The sequence below is a fragment of the Triturus cristatus genome, chromosome 4_1 (genome assembly GCF_964204655.1).
Source record: "Triturus cristatus chromosome 4_1, aTriCri1.1, whole genome shotgun sequence".
NCBI classification, from domain to species: Eukaryota; Metazoa; Chordata; class Amphibia; order Caudata; family Salamandridae; genus Triturus; species Triturus cristatus.
This window is the reverse complement of record NC_140585.1, coordinates 1,265,868,260-1,265,885,778: the sequence shown is the minus strand read 5'-3', so window position 1 is coordinate 1,265,885,778 and position 17,519 is coordinate 1,265,868,260.

Here is a 17,519-nt window from a genome sequence, read left to right as displayed (position 1 = left end):
CTGCTCGAGGATGGTCCAAACCATATCCTCTGGCCTATGTTTGAGCTTGAGGAAATGGTTGGTCAATCTAGTGGATTGTTTTCTGCACTGGATAGTGCTCTTGTGCTCCATAATCCTCTGTTTAACCTTCCTGGTTGTCATGCCAACATATTTTTTGAGACAGGGTCATGTTATTAAGTAGATGACTCTCTCGCTATTGCAATTTGTATGCTTGGTTTGTCTCCACGGTCTATGAGTCCCAATGTCTAACTCAGTGGTGTGTTTAGTTTGTGGACACACCGCACATGTACCACATGGATAGTGTCCTTGGACCGCTGGCATGTTCCAAAGTGTAGCTGGTCCTGGGGCATTGTCACCTCTAGGTCGTGTGTGGACAAGACAATCCCGCAGATTCACGTCTCTTTTAAAAGAGAAAAGAGGGGGAGGTATCTTGTCTTGTCCTTTGTTTGGAATGCACCAATGTTTGCGCACAATCTTCTGAATCTGGTTGGACTGTGTGCTGAATGTATTCATACAGGTAAGTCTCGTAAGTGGGGGTTTTGGCGCCGCAGGTTCTATCAATGCCTCGAGGTTGTTATTGGAAGCTCTTTTGTAAGACTGGCGTATCAATTGCTGAGGGTATTTCCTAACCCGCAGATTCCGAGATAACGCGGTGGCATTTTTCTGAAATATTCAGTGGTCGAGCAGTTCCTTTTAAGCCGAAGGAACTGGCCAAACGGCAGCCCTTCGCGTAAAGATTTCGGGTGGAAACTTTCAAATGTTAATAACGAGTTTCTTGCATGGGTTTTGTGTATAGTTTGCTTTCTAGACCCCTTGCTGATGGAAAAATACATAAGTCGAGAAATGGCAGGCTCGTTTTACTCGAATCCATGGTGAAATTGAGAAAAGTGTTCTGTGCGTTCAACGAAGCATGGAATGCATTGAGAATATACCCATCTCCTCTCCATATGACGAAAATATCATCTATATAGTGTTTCCACTCGATGCAATGGCCTCGAAACGGGTTGTCCTCAGTGAGTACACAGTTTTGCTCGAATAGGTGTACATACAAATTCACCAGGCTGAGGGCGAAAACACTGCCCATCAAAGTACCCGATGTTTGAAGGTAAATACGGTCTTCGAATCTGAAAAAGTTCTCAGTCATAGCCATGCTGGCGCATTCCATGATGAAGGGAACTAGTGTGCTTGTAGCACACGGTCTCAGGTCAAGAAGGGCCCTGACAGCATCAAGTGTCTCTCCCTGAGGGATGCAAGTATAGAGGGATTCCACGTCAAAACTAACGAGGAAATCCGTCTCAGTATTAAAAACAATCCCTGGGAGTAGTTGTAAGACATCCTTAATGTCTTGAAGGTAGGTGGGCATTGCTTTTTACTAAAGGTCTTAAAAAGTAGTCCACGAACATGGAGAGAGGTTCAAAAAGCAATCCCAGTCCCGAGATAATAGGTCTCCCCAGTGGGGGACGCTGGGCTTGTGCACCTTGGGTAACACATAAAAATAAGGCATCACCGGATGAGTTGTTACAAGGAAGCTGCCCTCGTGGGCTGACACCCAGCCCTCTGTTCTGGCTTCCTCCACCAGATCACTGATCTCCTTCATGAGCCTTGCTGACGGATCTGTTTTCAGCAATCGATATGACCATACGTCCGTCAGTTGCCTAAGGCATTCTGCCCGGTAGTCAGAGGTATCCTAGATGACAATGGCACCGCCCTTGTCAGCGGGCTTGATGGTAATGGAGGAATCTCTGGCAAGGGAGTCAAGTGCTTGTTTTTCTATTGTGGGTAAATTCTGGTAGTGATTTTTGGACGTCGTACTCAGCTTGGAAACTTCTTGAGTTACAGCTTTTTCAAAAGTTAGTACCTGATCTGGTACTGCGTGGCTGGGGGGACTAAAGGTAGATTTGGCTCTCAAACCACTATCTGTATCCTCATCACCAGACAAGATGTCATCTCCCTGTTTGTCTTTAAAGAAAAAGTGGAGTCTTATCTTCTGGAAAAACCAGGCCAATTCACATTGGATCAGAAATGGATCACCGGTGCTAGTTGGAACGAACCCTAGGGCTCTGTTGAGGACTGTTTCCCCAATTTCCGTCAATGCTTGTTTGCTCAGGTTGACCACTAGTCGCTGCTGGGTCCTGTCACCGGTGGACCTTTCTTCATGCTGCGTAAACTCCGTGGTGCTGTTGGAGGGCTCCAATGTACTTGCACTTGTTGTCCCCTTCTCCTTCCTCGGGAGTGTACCTGACCCAGTTCGAAAAAAGACTGGTTTTGAAAATACTGTGGTGGTGGATTGAAGGGTATCATTTGTGGATGAAAAGGTACATTTGGGTATTGCCAAGGTGCCGGTGGCCACCATTGGGCCTGCTGGTGACCTCTCCACTGTCTTCTGTTATTGCCTCCCCTACCTCTGGTGCGTGGTGCAGGCTGTTCTGTGGAATCAGAATCGCTGGACCAACCCTCTGACCCTGAGGATGAATAGTTTGAACCGTATCTTTTGCCTCTTCTGTTAAACTCTGGTGGTACATAACTCTCATGAGTACAAGGGTACACCTTTTCTAATGAAAAACGGGCCAGGTCCTTCTTAAACTTTTCAATCTTGGTTAATAGGATGCTGTCTTTAAATTCTTTGTTTGATTTGTTCATTTCCTCAAGATTCTTCTTGAAAGCTACATTAGATAATGTAGTTTTGATCTGTCCCTCAAGCACCTGAATCTCAATGAGTATAGCATCGGCAATGCGTTTCGCGGTGCAGATGATGAGGATTAGCCAGTCACGAGTGCATCGCCATGCTATTAGTGACCAATCTTTAAAAAACTGTTTATCTTGCAGAAAGAGTCTGGGGGTATTCGTGACAATAAACCCCGTAGGCACACAATTACCGCAGAGATACTCCGTCACAATTGCGCCATGGATACTTGTGCGAGTATGTGATTTCTTAAGGACCAGAAGTTTAGACAATGCCTGTGACGTTTATAAATACCCTTGTCTTGTCAATGTTGAGTGTGTTCGACAGTTGAATTTTTTTAGAATGGAAATACCATTAGTAAACCATCCTTACTGTTCACTTGATTTGTCACTCTGCACGATGCTCCACAAAATAGCGTTGTGCAATTTGACTCAGTCTTCCTGCATATTCCACAGGTGTGGTAACCTTGACAAACCCTCATTTGGTCAACAAGTAGAAGTGGTGGTGCCAGGCAGGTCCGCTATTTTTTAAATAATAGGAACTCTCCAGATTCGTGGGACTAGTTTCTTCTTTTTGTTCACAGAGCGTAGCCTCACACCCTGAGTTGTTACCAGAAGCGGTGGGTAGGCCTCCCGATTTAATACGGGTAAGGTTTTTTGATATATTGCCTTCTCTCATTCTTTCTGAGAAATGTAGATTTTCCATTGACTGAAAATGTTCTTGTATATACAGAAATCTGAAAGAAACACGTTAGTTAGATTCCTCACCTTAGAATATCCCCAGGCGTCAGACTGGATCCGGAAAATTTTTCGTCAGCAATACCCCTTGCGCGTCGCTAGGCGTCGTCTGCGGCTCCGCGTCCGTCGTTGGCGTCGTGCGCCGGAATGACGTCGTCGGAGTACTTAGACGCCGCCCTCGCACGCTGACGTCAGTTCTTCTTTTTTCTGCGCCAGTAAGCGCCGATCCGGGAGAGTTACCCCTGTTAGTCTTTTTTGACTAAACCTTTTTGATCCTTGTCAATCGACATCTGGTGCCGGTAGGATGCCTGGATTCAAGGCTTGCGATGATTGCCATCGACTGATGTCGGTGACCGATCACCACCGCCGGTGCCTCTACTGCCTAGGCCCCGACCACGACGCGGAGTCGTGTCCCGATTGCCAGGCGTTGACTTCGAAGGCTAGGCGGGAGCGGTCCCGCAAGCTTCTCGAGCTTCGCCACTCGGCTCCGCGCCCTGCGCGATCCCGGTCCAGGAGGAGGTCCAAGGATCGGTCGCGGAGCCGCAGCCGACGCCATCATCGGTCGTCGGTCTCCAAGTCGTCGGGTAACACTCTAAGAAGTCCAAGAGACGGCATCGCTCTTCGGACTCCCCTCGCCGGTCGCGCGACACGGCCGAGGGTCCGGGTGGTTCCACCCCCGCGGCTCCGTCGGAGCCGCAGGCGCCGCGCAAGTCCCCATACCCTCCGGTCCCTGGGACTGACGCGACGCCGGCGGAGGTCAGTGCCTTCCTCTCGGCCATGAGAAACCTGGCTCCGCCGTCGACGCCCGCTGGCGTGCCTTCGGGCCCCGCGGACCCGACTGGGCTACCTTGCCTGCCGGCGGCTCCGGCCCCGGCGCCCTTGACGGCGCCGGCCTCGACGCCGCAAGCGCCCGAGGGACCCGTTCCCGAGTTCCCGCCGACGCCGGTCGACCTTGTCACGCCTCCTCTGCCGGCGTCGACACCGGTACCACCTCCGACGCCGACTCCACTCGACGTCGAGCCCCAGTTCAGCCCCGCTCCGGGCCCGGCGCCGATACGGCGTCGATGGACGCCGCGTTCGGCGCCGCTGGAGACACATTTTGTCTATCGCCCGGCTCCGATCCTTCCTCCTGTATACCAGGAATCGGATGATGGGGACAACTGGGAGGGATCCGAGGATCCTATGGCCGCTCAGGCTCAAATGTCACAGGACTGGGCAAATGAACTGGGGGAGGCCAGTGGTCTGGATACCTCTCCGGACACTGGATTCATCTCTCCTCCGACTGTGGCTTCGGAGGAGGGTGCTGCTTTCTCTGTGGTGCTGCGCAAGGCGGCCGCAGCCCTTGGGCTCGAGCTACCTGCCGTGGCTGTGAGGACTAACGTCCTCACTGAGGTGCTTCAGTCTGCAGAAAGCTCCACTGAGCCTCTGCTGCAATTCAATGAGGCCCTCATTGACGTTCTGCAGGGCACCTGGTCCAAGCCCTCCACAGTTCCTCCTGTGGACAGGAACGTCGCCAGGCGCCACCGCCCTGCTCCGGGCGACCCCAGTTTTCTGTCCCAACACCCTACCCCCGAGAGCCTGGTTATCCAGGCCTCTACCTCCCAATCCTCCTTCCCGACCGCTCCGCCGGACCGGGATTCCAAGAGACTGGAACAGTTTGGCAAGAAGCTGTTCTCCTCCCTTAGTTTGGGCCTGCGGTCCTTGAACACCGCCTGTCTCTTGGACCGTTATTCCCACTCTCTGTGGGATGCGGTGGAGGACGTGCTGCCCCTGTGTCCGGAGGAGGTCCAGACACGACTTACCCAGGCTCTGGCCGATGGGAGGGATGCAGCGCGACATGCTATCCGATGTGGGCTTGACACTACGGACTCACTGGGTAGGGCAATTTGTACGACAGTGGCGCTTAGACGTCACGCCCGGCAGCGGTCCACGTCATTTTCGGGCAATGTCCAGAGCAATTTCATGGACATGCCCTTTGATGGCACTCGCCTTTTTGGCGAGAAAGCGGACAGTGCGCTGAATCGCTTTAAGGACTCCCGGGCTACGGCCAAGTCCTTGGGCCTCTCGGCCCCGCGATCGCAAACTTCCGCCTTTCGCCCCTTTCGTGGCCAAGGAAGGGGTGCCTCCTCACGTACGCCTAGCCACCAGCCGCAGAACCAACCTGCGCGCGGTCGCGGACGTGGTTTCCGCCGAGGCGGTTCTGGAGGACGACGAGGTCAGCCCACATCCACCCCGGCAGCATCCACCTCAAAGCCTTCCTAGTCCGAGCTTTCAGGCCCATTCCACGCCAGTGGGCGTCAGAGTTCGCCATCACCTGCTCCACTGGCGGTCCAGGACAGGTGGGTGCTGCAAATCGTCCGAAGGGGCTACTCCCTCCCCTTCGAGACGACCCCTCCAGCCATGCCACCGCAGCACCACCGTATCTCGGGGGATCATTTGAATCTTCTCCACGAGGAAGTTTCGGCCCTCTTGGCCAAGGGGGCCGTCGAGCGCGTTCCGAGCCCAGAAGTAGGTCGTGGTTGTTATTCCCACTACTTTCTGGTTCCCAAGAAGGGCAAAGGAGGCCTACGCCCTATCTTGGACCTCCGGAACGTCAATGCCTTCCTCCGGAAGGAAAGGTTCAAGATGGTTACTTTGGCTCAGGTTCTAGCTGCCCTAGACCCTGGAGACTGGATGGTAGCGTTGGACTTGCAGGACGCATATTTCCACATCCCCGTCCTGCCGGCCCACCGGCGTTACCTGCGGTTCACGGTGGGCCAAGAGCACTTTCAGTTTACCGTGCTCCCCTTCGGCCTCACCAGTGCCCCTCGGGTGTTCACGAAAGTGATGGCGGTGGTCGCAGCTCATCTGCGCAGATCAGGGGTTCCAGTCTTCCCCTATCTCGACGACTGGTTGTTGAAGGCGGGCTCGCCCCAGACAGTCGTCTCCCACCTCCAGACTACGGCGGATCTCCTGCATTTGCTGGGATTTTCCATCAACGTGCCGAAGTCACACTTGAGTCCCTCTCAGAAGCTCCTCTTCATCGGAGCGGTTCTCGATTCGGCGCAGTTCCGGGTCTATCCGCCGGAACAACGGGTCCGGGATATACAGGCCCTGATTCCCATCTTTCGGCCTCTATCCTGGGTTTCGGTCAGGCTAGTGTTGCGGCTTCTGGGGCTGATGGCCTCCTGCATCCTACTAGTGCATCACGCCAGGCGGCGCATGCGGGCTCTGCAGTGGGACCTGAAGTTTCAGTGGGCCCAGCATCACGGCAACCTGTCCGACCATGTCTTGATCTCGGAGGGCACTGCACAGCAGTTGCAGTGGTGGCTCACGGACCGCGATTGGGTCAAGGGCAAGAGCCTCTCCCTTCCCCCACCGGAGCATGTCGTAGTGATGGATGCGTCCCTCCTGGGATGGGGTGGCCATATGGGAAGAGGCGGAGATCAGAGGCCTCTGGTCTCCGGCGGAGTCTCGTCTCCACATCAACCTGTTGGAGTTGAGAGCGATCCGACTTGCACTGAAAGCCTTCCTTCCCTCTGTCAGGGGAAGTGTCGTGCAGGTGTTCACGGACAACACCACCGCCATGTGGTATTGCAACAAACAGGGCGGGGTGGGGTCGAGGACCCTTTGTCAGGAGGCTCTGCGCCTCTGGACGTGGCTGGAACACCAGGGCGTCACCCTAGTGGTTCAACATCTGGCGGGCTCTCTGAACGCCAGAGCAGATGAACTCAGCCGCCGGTGCATGATGGATCACGAATGGCGTCTGAACTCCGAAGTGGGGGAAGGTCTCTTTCAGCAGTGGGGAGAGCCTTGGTTAGATCTATTCGCCACCGAAGAGAACGCGCAATGTCAGCAGTTCTGCACGTTGGAATTTCCAAGGCGGCACTCGCTCGGTTACGCTTTTCGTCACGAGTGGAGTTGCGGTCTGTTGTACGCCTTTCCGCCTATACCACTTCTGCCCAGAGTGCTGAAGAAGATCAGGCACGACCGGGCCCAAATCATCTTGGTGGCTCCGGATTGGGCACGAAGGTACTGGTATCCCGAGCTACTCAGTATGTTGACCGATCCTCCGATACGTCTGCCCCTTCGGGAGGATCTTCTGTCGCAGCAGCAGGGGACGGTCCTCCACCCGAACTTGTCCAGCCTCCACCTCCATGCGTGGAGATTGAGCGGCGGCAGTTGATGCCATTTGACTTGCCTCCTGAAGTCTGTGATATCATTCTGGCAGCCAGGCGTCCCTCCACAAAGACGGTATACGCCTGCCGGTGGAACAAATTTGTGGCATGGTGCACAGCAAAGGCTGTGGATCCCCTTTCCGCCCCTCTTTCTGAGGTTCTACTGTTTCTTCTTTCTTTGGCCCGGCAGGGCTCTGCCCTGGGCACCCTGAAAGGTTATCTTGCTGCCATCTCTGCCTTCTTGCGGCTTCCTGATCAGCCTTCTCTTTTCAAGTCCCCTGTAGTTACGCGCTTTCTGAAAGGCATTACTCACACGTTCCCTCCTGTCCCTTTTGTAATGCCTCAGTGGGACTTGAATCTTGTTCTCACATTTCTAATGTGCGCTCCCTTTGAGCCTCTTCATAATTGTCCTCTTCGTCTGCTGACGCTTAAGACTGCTTTTCTGGTAGCCATCACCTCGGCTAGACGGGTGAGTGAGCTCCAGGCTTTATCTTCGAAGCCTCCTTTTCTCTCTGTTCATCCGGACAAGGTTGTCCTTCGGCCTCGTCCCTCCTTTCTTCCGAAAGTGGTGACCCCATTTCATCTTGGGCAGTTTGTCACCTTGCCCACTTTCTTTCCACCTGGGCATCCTTCCAAAGAGGAAGAGAGCCTCCACCGTCTGGACCCAAAACGTGCGCTCTCCTTTTATTTGGACCGCACAAAGCAGTTCCGGGTGGACGACCAACTTTTTGTTGGATACGTGGGTGCTAAGAAGGGGAAAGCTGTGCACAAACGAACCATCTCTCGGTGGGTCGTTTTGTGCATCAAAATTTGTTACTCCTTGGCAAAAAAGGACCCTCCTGTTGGGCTGCGCGCCCATTCCACTCGGGCCACAGCGGCTACTACTGCTTTGGGACGGGGTGTCCCTTTGCAGGACATCTGTCAGGCAGCGACGTGGGCTTCGCTACACACGTTTGCCAGGCATTATTGCCTTGACAGCCAAGTCCGGAGGGATGGCTTCTTTGGCCGTTCTGTCCTCCAGGACTTTCTGGTGTGATCTTGGTTCGCAGACCCACCACCGGGGATGGTATTGCTTGGGTATCTATTCTAAGGTGAGGAATCTAACTAACGTGTTTCTTTCAGATGAACAAGTTACTTACCTTCGGTAACGATGTATCTGTATGAAACATTAGTTAGTTAGATTCCTCACCGACCCACCCATCCTCCCCGTTCTGCGAACTGACATCTAGGGTTAAGGTTGTCCTTTTCAGGCCCCTAGATTTCTTTTTGGCACCAGTGTCGGTCTCTTGCATGGCTCTGCGTTCCTGGCGCGGAAAGCTATGTACAAGAACTGACGTCAGCGCGCGAGGGCGGCGTCTAAGTACTCCGACGACGTCATTCCGGCGCACGACGCCAACGACGGACACGGAGCCGCAGACGACGCCTAGCGACGCGCAAGGGGTATTGCTGACGAAAAATCTTCCGGATCCAGTCTGACGCCTGGGGATATTCTAAGGTGAGGAATCTAACTAACTAATGTTTCTTACAGATACATCGTTACCGAAGGTAAGTAACTTGTTCAATAAGCATGTATGCCTATTTGAATTCGTATTTTTTCTTTTCCAATAGGAGTTCACCACAGTTTCTACTTTAAGCATTACACAGGTATACTGTTGGTTGTTTCGTTCCAATTGTTTTTGTGATAGTTTTCAATCACTTAGTAATGCAGTAGTAACAACTAGGTCCTGAAGAAAGCCATGATCAATTTGTGATCAAGGTTGGCTGAAACATGGAGACCTTCTCAGCATTTTCACCAGCGCGCTCGCACATTTATTCAGACCGCGCTCTTACTGCTTTTAACCCTTAACACCACGGGATACTTAATAAATTCTTTTTTCTCCTGGTAGTCAATTTTAATGCACTTTCTTTATACACTGCATCACACACTTTCACCACACTGTTTCATGCTCCATCGATCTTAGGAGATCTAGCCTCCGGAAAACACTAAAACATCCACGAGCTCCTCCTTTACACTAGCAAGGAGTTGTAGCTCCTTGGCTGCACCAGGTTGCAGCCAAGAGGAGATTCCAAATGAGGAAGCATGCCTCCTCGGTGGGGGGGGGGGGGGGTAATGGGATTCCGTCCTCTTAAATAGGACTTCCTCCATTTGTGCTTTCCTGTTGGGTTGCGCTGGTTACTTGTCTGTATATATATTTTTTTTTTCTAGGGACCCGCGGATTCTATGTTGATGTCAGGGTAAAAAATAAACCAAAAACACTTACCTCTGCACGCCAGCCTCTCCTCCATCGTTTTGTCCTCCCAGTAGCAGGCAGCACACAGGCTCCCCTAAGCCAATCACAACGCTGCTGTCACCAGCATGATAGCAGCATCGTGATTGGTCTGAGCAGCCTGTTTCGGCGTTTAGACAGGGAGTGGGTGCCTGAGCATGTTCTCCACCCAGGCTGTGCCATACAACCGGGTGGAGAACATGCTACGTGTGCCCAAGACGGCCGGCCAAATCGTCATATGTACTTAAGTGCACTCACCACTCCTCCCCCTGCTGGCTGTGGCGATAGCAAAGCACCGCCCCACCCCAAAACTGACTTCAACACGGAAAAATAAAATGATAATAGCTTCATGTTATTTTTCCTTTTTTGCACTGCTGAAAAGCAGTAGGGCGACGCTACTCCGCCTTATCCGCCAGTGCTATACGGTATGCTGCCACCACCTCACTTGTGCTGCTTAACTCCTGGTGAAGGCGGTAGCCTTCCACCACTAACAGGGTAGCACTTTGGGCACCACTCATGGTCCAGCAAGACCGCAATCCATGAGACAGGCCGATGTCATGTCACACATGCATGGTCCTTGTTCGCTTTTGACAAAACTCAGCATCAGGGATCCAGACAACAGTGCAGTCATGCACTCATGGCAGGGGTACATGTCTTTACCATGCAGGTTACGTTTCCATCCCAACAGAGTTAATTAGTCATGCCACATGGTTGGTGCCATACTAGAGATGGCTAGAAACTATATAATATTAGAACATTGGAATGTCGAGATCTCCATTGAAGACAATGAAGCATCTGCAGGCTTACGATGGTTGATATGAGTATTCTGCCCAACATTCTGTTAGTCTATATATTTCTCCCTTTTTAATTTACAATATTCTACCCTTAGTGGGTGGAATGTTCCAATAGCCTTATAACCGATCTGCTTCAGGCTATACTGGGTATTGAAAGCCCATTTGCTTGTTATAATCCCTCGCCTTCGGCTCAGGCCTATAATTCTGGTTCAGACTTTTGACAACCAGTGTTGCCCTCAGCATCGGGCTATAAGGCTATATTACAGCACCATGTCCAGTAAATTACTACCATATGTGCTTCTTAAAAAACACATTGAGGTGTGTCTGAAAGTGACAAGATCTGGGCTGATTGCTACATGACTGGCACAGAGTTCCAAATTCTAACGGCGGAGTCAGAGAAAGATTGTTTAGATGGTTGCTTCTTTCTGAGTTTATAACTTTTGCAGTTTCCTGGAAAAGTAACTTTTGATTCATAGCGTATGTAGCTCTGGATATGAGGATGGCTTTATGACTCACACCTGCTGAATTTGAGACTTTTCTTGGCATGTTGGAGGCTAGTTAGAGAAGTATCGGGCTTGGTATTATGAAGTCACTGACAAGTAAGCTAGCTATAGGTGCAATGGTGCGGGCTGCACTGTTGTTGACGGTATCAGCCAGTATCTTTTCATCCATCATCAAAAGGAAAGAGGGTCGTTGTACGATGCTCTCAGTTCCTCTTGTGCCACCACAGTTTGAGTGGTGTAGGCATGAGAATTAAACAACCCTTTCTAAAGCCCAACGAAGTAGCTAGAGAAGTAAACGTGAGTCTCCCTCATTACTCTCTGTCGTAAGCCGGTATTGTGTACTTGGAGTGCGTCTGGAGGTGAATATTTCCACTGAATAGTTCCTTCCTGTGGTACTCACTGCATGTAGGTACAATGCATGGTTTAAAGTTGGTTTATTTCACAATGCGCTCCCTACAAATATGCATTCAATTGTAAACTGCCCAAAGGGGACAACACTAATTAAATTTGAGTTTTACAACTCCAATGAGCCAGTGCTTTGTGTATCGCATGGAACAGATACCAAAACTGCTGACCTTTTATGGAACTAAAGTTTTGTTCTATAACAAGCAAGTGCCTCCAAGGGCCTTATTTGTAGTTTGGCGAGTGGCATACTCTCTCACAATCATGGTGGATGTCCCGTACTCCGTAATACAAATGCATTATAGCGTATTGCACTTGTATTATGCAGGATGGGATATTTATAACGTTTTGATGCAGCATCCATCCCACCATACTCTACATAAAGCCCCAAGTCTTTGACGACCAATGCCTTCCCTCTGGTTACTATCTGACTCCAGGACTAAGCTCATGTTATGTAATTAATGTAAGTCTCTCCACTGGTGCGACGCTCCAGGCCTTAATTATTAGGTGAGGTCCGCCCTAAGAGCCTGACGCAAAACAAGAGAAACAGTACAAAACAAGGTGGTCACAGTGGATGAACCATCAAGTCAATTACATCACCCATAAAAAACTATGCAAACAATTGTGCAAATTCAAGTATATTTATATTAGCTTTTGAGTCATGCAAATGAACTGTACATTTGTAAATAGGTGCTCCAAGGGGAAAGAATTATGCTCAAGGAGGTGCTCTTGTGAGGGTTTGAAAGTGTGAATCAGGGGTGTTTATACAGTATTAAGAATGTGTCTTAAAAGCAACCCTGTCCAGTCGCCTGATAGGCTAGAAACATATCAAAATACACAGTCTAAAGACAGATACAGTAAAGCAATTGCTGTTATCTATGCTGCAAATCAAAATCCAGTACAGGTACAAATTGACAGTTGACGTTTCAACCCCATAGCCAAACGGATTTACATTAGGTCCTTAAACCCGGGGTCTTCATCAGAACAAAGGGAGCCACCTACAAATGTTTATTCACAAAGTGAAAGGGTTGCTATGGATGACAGATATATGCACTAAAAAGTGATTAACTACAGACAAATTTTGCTGCTGTGCTGCCCAATGGCAAAATTCTACAGCACACATAGAAAGAGGAAAAAGCCTCTTGTGATTGTTTTTGTGCAGGAAAGTTTCCCTTCCTGCACAAAAATAATCATCCCCGCAATGCAGGCACTCTTGCACCATGGTGCAAAGGTGCCTGCATTGGCGCACAGCAGCCCATTGTGCGCCAGCACAGGGGACAAGGACAGGAATGCGCCGTATCCAATAGATACGGTGCATTCCTGCCCTTTTCTTTTGCTGTAGGTCAGCACTGCACTGCCCTACGGCAAAAGAAAACACAAATGAGGCCTAAGTGCATAGTGGCCCTGCCGCTAATGGGACTAGCCACCCTTTCTTCAGGGAAATGAAGGAGACAAGAGAGAGCTTCACTGCTTCCAGTCCAATTAGGTAATGGATTTATATGCTTTCAATATCTGGTATTTGTTTTGTTTATCTTGTTCATCATAGAATATATGTGGGTTGTCATGCTCCTGAAGTAGTTGTCGACTTTCATGTTTTTTGTGACAAGCTCATTAGCGATGGGATGACAGAAAAATATCAAATATGATATTTAAGTAGCTGGATGCAAACTTCTGAGATGATCCTGTATAGTTTTTATGATAGTGCACACAGTAAAGCCGGAGTACCGGATATGGAACCTAGCTTGGGTGGTGTATGACCCCAAATCAAGTTGCGTTGGAAGGGCTGGTTTCAGACAAGAAAGAACAATTACTTTCTTAAGTCCCCTCACTCACCAGGGTTTCCCACTGGTGACATGCTTCATCATTAGGGTCCTCTCAATCCGCTGCGGATTGAGGCGTGCTTCGACTTCGATTATGTAGGAGCACTAATATGAGACTATGTGTCGTGCAGTGTCAGTGGAGTGGATGGAAAATTAAAAATACCTGGCTAGTGGGCGAATTATTTTATTCTAGCTCCTAGTCGGTATATTAAAAGCAGGGGTACTAGAGAACAATGTAACCATAATGAGTTAAAAGTCTCTAGTGTTGATCAACATGTTTCGAGCCTCCCTAGGGCTCTTCCTCAGGACCACACAGGGGCCAGCCCTGTGCGTTCCACTCCTAAGTGACCTAAAAAGTGAGGTAAATAAATATTTAGTGGTAAGCGATGTGCCACACCTACTGTGTGTGCACTATAATACATACGATTTAACTCAATGGATCGTAGTATCTGTAGAAGATAAAACAGAGCAATGTTAGAAATACATTTGCCTGCCAGGGCACTGGCAGATGTTATACTGGCAGATGTTATACTGCATGCAACACAATGCGTCTCTCCTCCAAAATCCAAGGTTAGTGTGGTAATTTTGGTAATTGTTGGCTACTGAGTCTAGTTTTGCGTGTTTAAGATAACCATTCCATGCATTCAGTTCAGTTTCTTTGTAGTGGGTTAATCGAAGAAGAGTTAGTTGTGATCAATAATTGGGTGGTACTGATGTATCTGAGAGAAGGTACTGAGGAATATGGCGGCCGGCTAAGGAGCGGGCCATAAGCCACTCACCTCTCCGACGTATTAGACCCGCCGGGCCGCACTGACCATGGACGATGAGGTCCTGCTCGAGTTTCTGTTTTCCGCGCCGGGACACTTTCGAGTAGCTGTGCGCTGTACAAATTAAATATAACATAACATAACTGCAGCAAAGCGGGGGTTAGAATGCCCCCAAACCTTTGAAGCTGCACAATCCTGAGGCCCTCGAACCGCGGCCTGCCAGGTCTGTGGTTCCTGGCCGCTCTGCAGCTACGCTGGGATCAGCGGGCTGCAGCCCAGATGCAGCTCCAGGTCACAGGCAGTGGCGTCAGCACAAGCGTGCGGCCGAGGTCTGTAGTGCAAGTAACTTCCCCCGAGGCACTCCACCTCCATCAACCTATGATCCCCAAAAATATCCCCACGCTGGGTGCAAAAGAGAAAGCACCACAACTGTAACAGACATAGGGGTGATTGCATCTGCAGCAGAGGAGGACACGTCTCTTTCCCCATGACCCAGGAGAACATGGGGGGGCTACTGCGTACACTTTGAGGAGATAAAAAGTAGATTTACACTGTCCAAGGCAAATCAAGCAAAAATTTGCTACGTTTGCGAGAGCCTAGAAAACAAACTCACTGGTCTCTCCGAAAGAATAGGGAGCCTGGAAGCAGCTTTGGTGACCATGAGAGAGGAAGCAGCAGGGAATAGCAAAGAAATCATAAATCTTAAATCTAGCGAGAAATTACTCCAGGAAAAGATTTAAGTATTAGAAAATCATTCCAGAGAAGCAACTTAAGAATATCCAATGTCCCCGAGGGAAGAGAAGGGGGAACCTAAAAGAATTTGAGGTAAATCTCATAAAAGAATTCACACCAACTGTCAGGACTTTAGATCTGCATCAGAACATATAACAGGTGCATAGGGATCCATTTAGGAGGAACCCCAACATAGATAAGCCCAGGAAGATCGTTGTAAATTTCAACACCTGCCTGACAAAATAAATAATTCTTACTGAAGCGTTAAAAACAGGCTCATACACTAAGGATGAGTGGACCTTCCGCATTCGCTCAGATATAGCTAAGGAGACAAAAAATCAACAGTGGGAGCTAGGTAAATACATACAAGAGCTCAAATCCTTCGGTGCTACTGCCCAATTAAAATTCCCTGCCACACTAAGGATAATGTGGAACAATAAGATGTACAATATAAAAGAGCCAGCTGAAGTACAGAATTTAATGACAAAAATGAAAACCCAGTGCTGGGCCTGGATCAAAGCAAGGTCAGAGGCTTGCATTAATTCGGAGAGGTGAGGGTGAAGGGCATGAAGAAAATGCCCAGCTTGGTCAAAGGGAGAGTTCCTAGGGGGCGCAAACACTATATTGTTACACATTGGGTAGGGAACAGTGGGAGAAAATTATTTAAAAAAATAGATCCTCATGTGTGGCAGTCATCACAAGAATAAGGCGTTCGGGAATAAGGCGGGTCTTTAGAAGATAACCGCTTCCAAAAACACCCACAGCGTAAGAGTATTAAGTTAGGAATATAAATGGTCTAAGGGTGCCTGCCAGAAGAAGGAGAATTCTCCAATTCTTCAAACAGTCAAATAATTACATTTTAATGCTACAAGAGACACACCTCCGGCAGGCTGAGTGGGAAGAAATCATTAAGGGCCACAGATGGATCAATCAGTTTGCATGCACAAATCAAAATTGCAATGTTAAAGGGGTCGCAATTTTGATAAAAAACACAGCTCATGCCAAATTAATAGATGTCATCGCAGACCCTAAAGGGAGATGCTTAATTGCTGCCGTCAATATTAACAACATCAAATTCTCTCTGATCACCTACTATGGCCCAAATATAGACTTCCCATCCCCGCTCCAGGAATTATTTCAACAACTCCTAGACAATAATAAGATTATTATAATGGCAGGCAATTTTAATGCATTACACAATCCAGTCTTAGATAAATCCTCCCCTAGGCCAACAGTCAACACACCAAAAATGAGAAATTTCACACAGTATCTAATGAAGAACATGGGTTTGATAGATCCCTGGAGACACAACGCGGGTAGCAATAAAAGTTACACATATCACAATAAGAAATATGGCCATGCCTCCCACATTGACTATGTTCTGATTGACACTAGGTTAAGCAATAAAGTCACGGCAGTCACTCATCAACCAGAGCATTTATCGGACCATTCCGCAGTGAATTTTGAGTTAACTCTAGACGGTGGCGCACCTACTCACAGGTGGACCCTGGATCGATCTCTCTTAGAAGACCAGAAGATAGTAACTAGCCTGAAACAGGACACCCTAGATTTTTTTGATCAAAATAAAAACTCAGCCCATCCAAGAATAATCTGGGATACTTATAAGGCCTTTATACGTGAGCGACTAATAAATGATGCTGCGCGTAGGCGGAGGGAAGCTAACTACAAAATAACAGGGCTAGAAAGGATAATGGCTGCTGGGTACATAGATTTAAATGAAGCAGTCGACCCTGGAGAGATTACAGGAATTCAAATCCAAATAGATGAAGCTAAAAAGGAACTCACAGAGCACCAGGAGGAGGTTATGCTACAAAAATAGAATGCTAGCCAATTAGCGCACTATGAATATGGGGAAGACTGTGGGAAATAATTGGCATGGAAGGCAAGAGGGGTTCTTGTCAGAAATTCAATTAAGGAAGTAGTAGTGGAAGGAACTGGGGAAAGCTGTCAAAATGATCAAGACATCGGGAGGGCTGTCACCTCTTTTTTTCAAAATCTATACTGGGAAGACTGTTCAGCGACAGATCCACAGATTAACAACTAGCTAAGATTTGATCCACCACTAAACCTTACACAAGATAAAGAGGAATATCTTAACAAGCAAATAAGTCCCTGGGAGGTCCTTAAGGCCATCAAGCGCCTAAAGAGGGGCAAGGCTCCAGGGCCAGATGGCATCCCATGTGGGATTTATAAGGCCTTACGTAGGAAATAGCCCCAGTTTTGACCTCCCTATTCATTGTCATATATTTAGACGAAGCCCCTATACCTCATACGTGAAATGGTGCCACAATTACCCTAATTGTAAAGCCAAACAAAGAAAAACAATGTGAATCATATAGGTCGATCTCTCTGCTTAATAACGACTATAAGTTGTTTACAAATATTCTGGCCAAGAGATTGGATAGGGTTTTGGGAGAACAAATCAACACATCTCAAAAAGGGTTTATGACGAACAGACATTTACATGATCTTGTCCACGATTTGGTGTGTGCTATTGATTTAGCGACAGATAAAGAGCTCCCCTTAGCCATTATGATGGTAGACACCACTAAGGCGTTCGATAGAGTAAGTTGGCTCTTTCTACATGCAGTCTTAAGATTTAATGGGTTAGGAAATAACTTCCAAAACAAAATCCA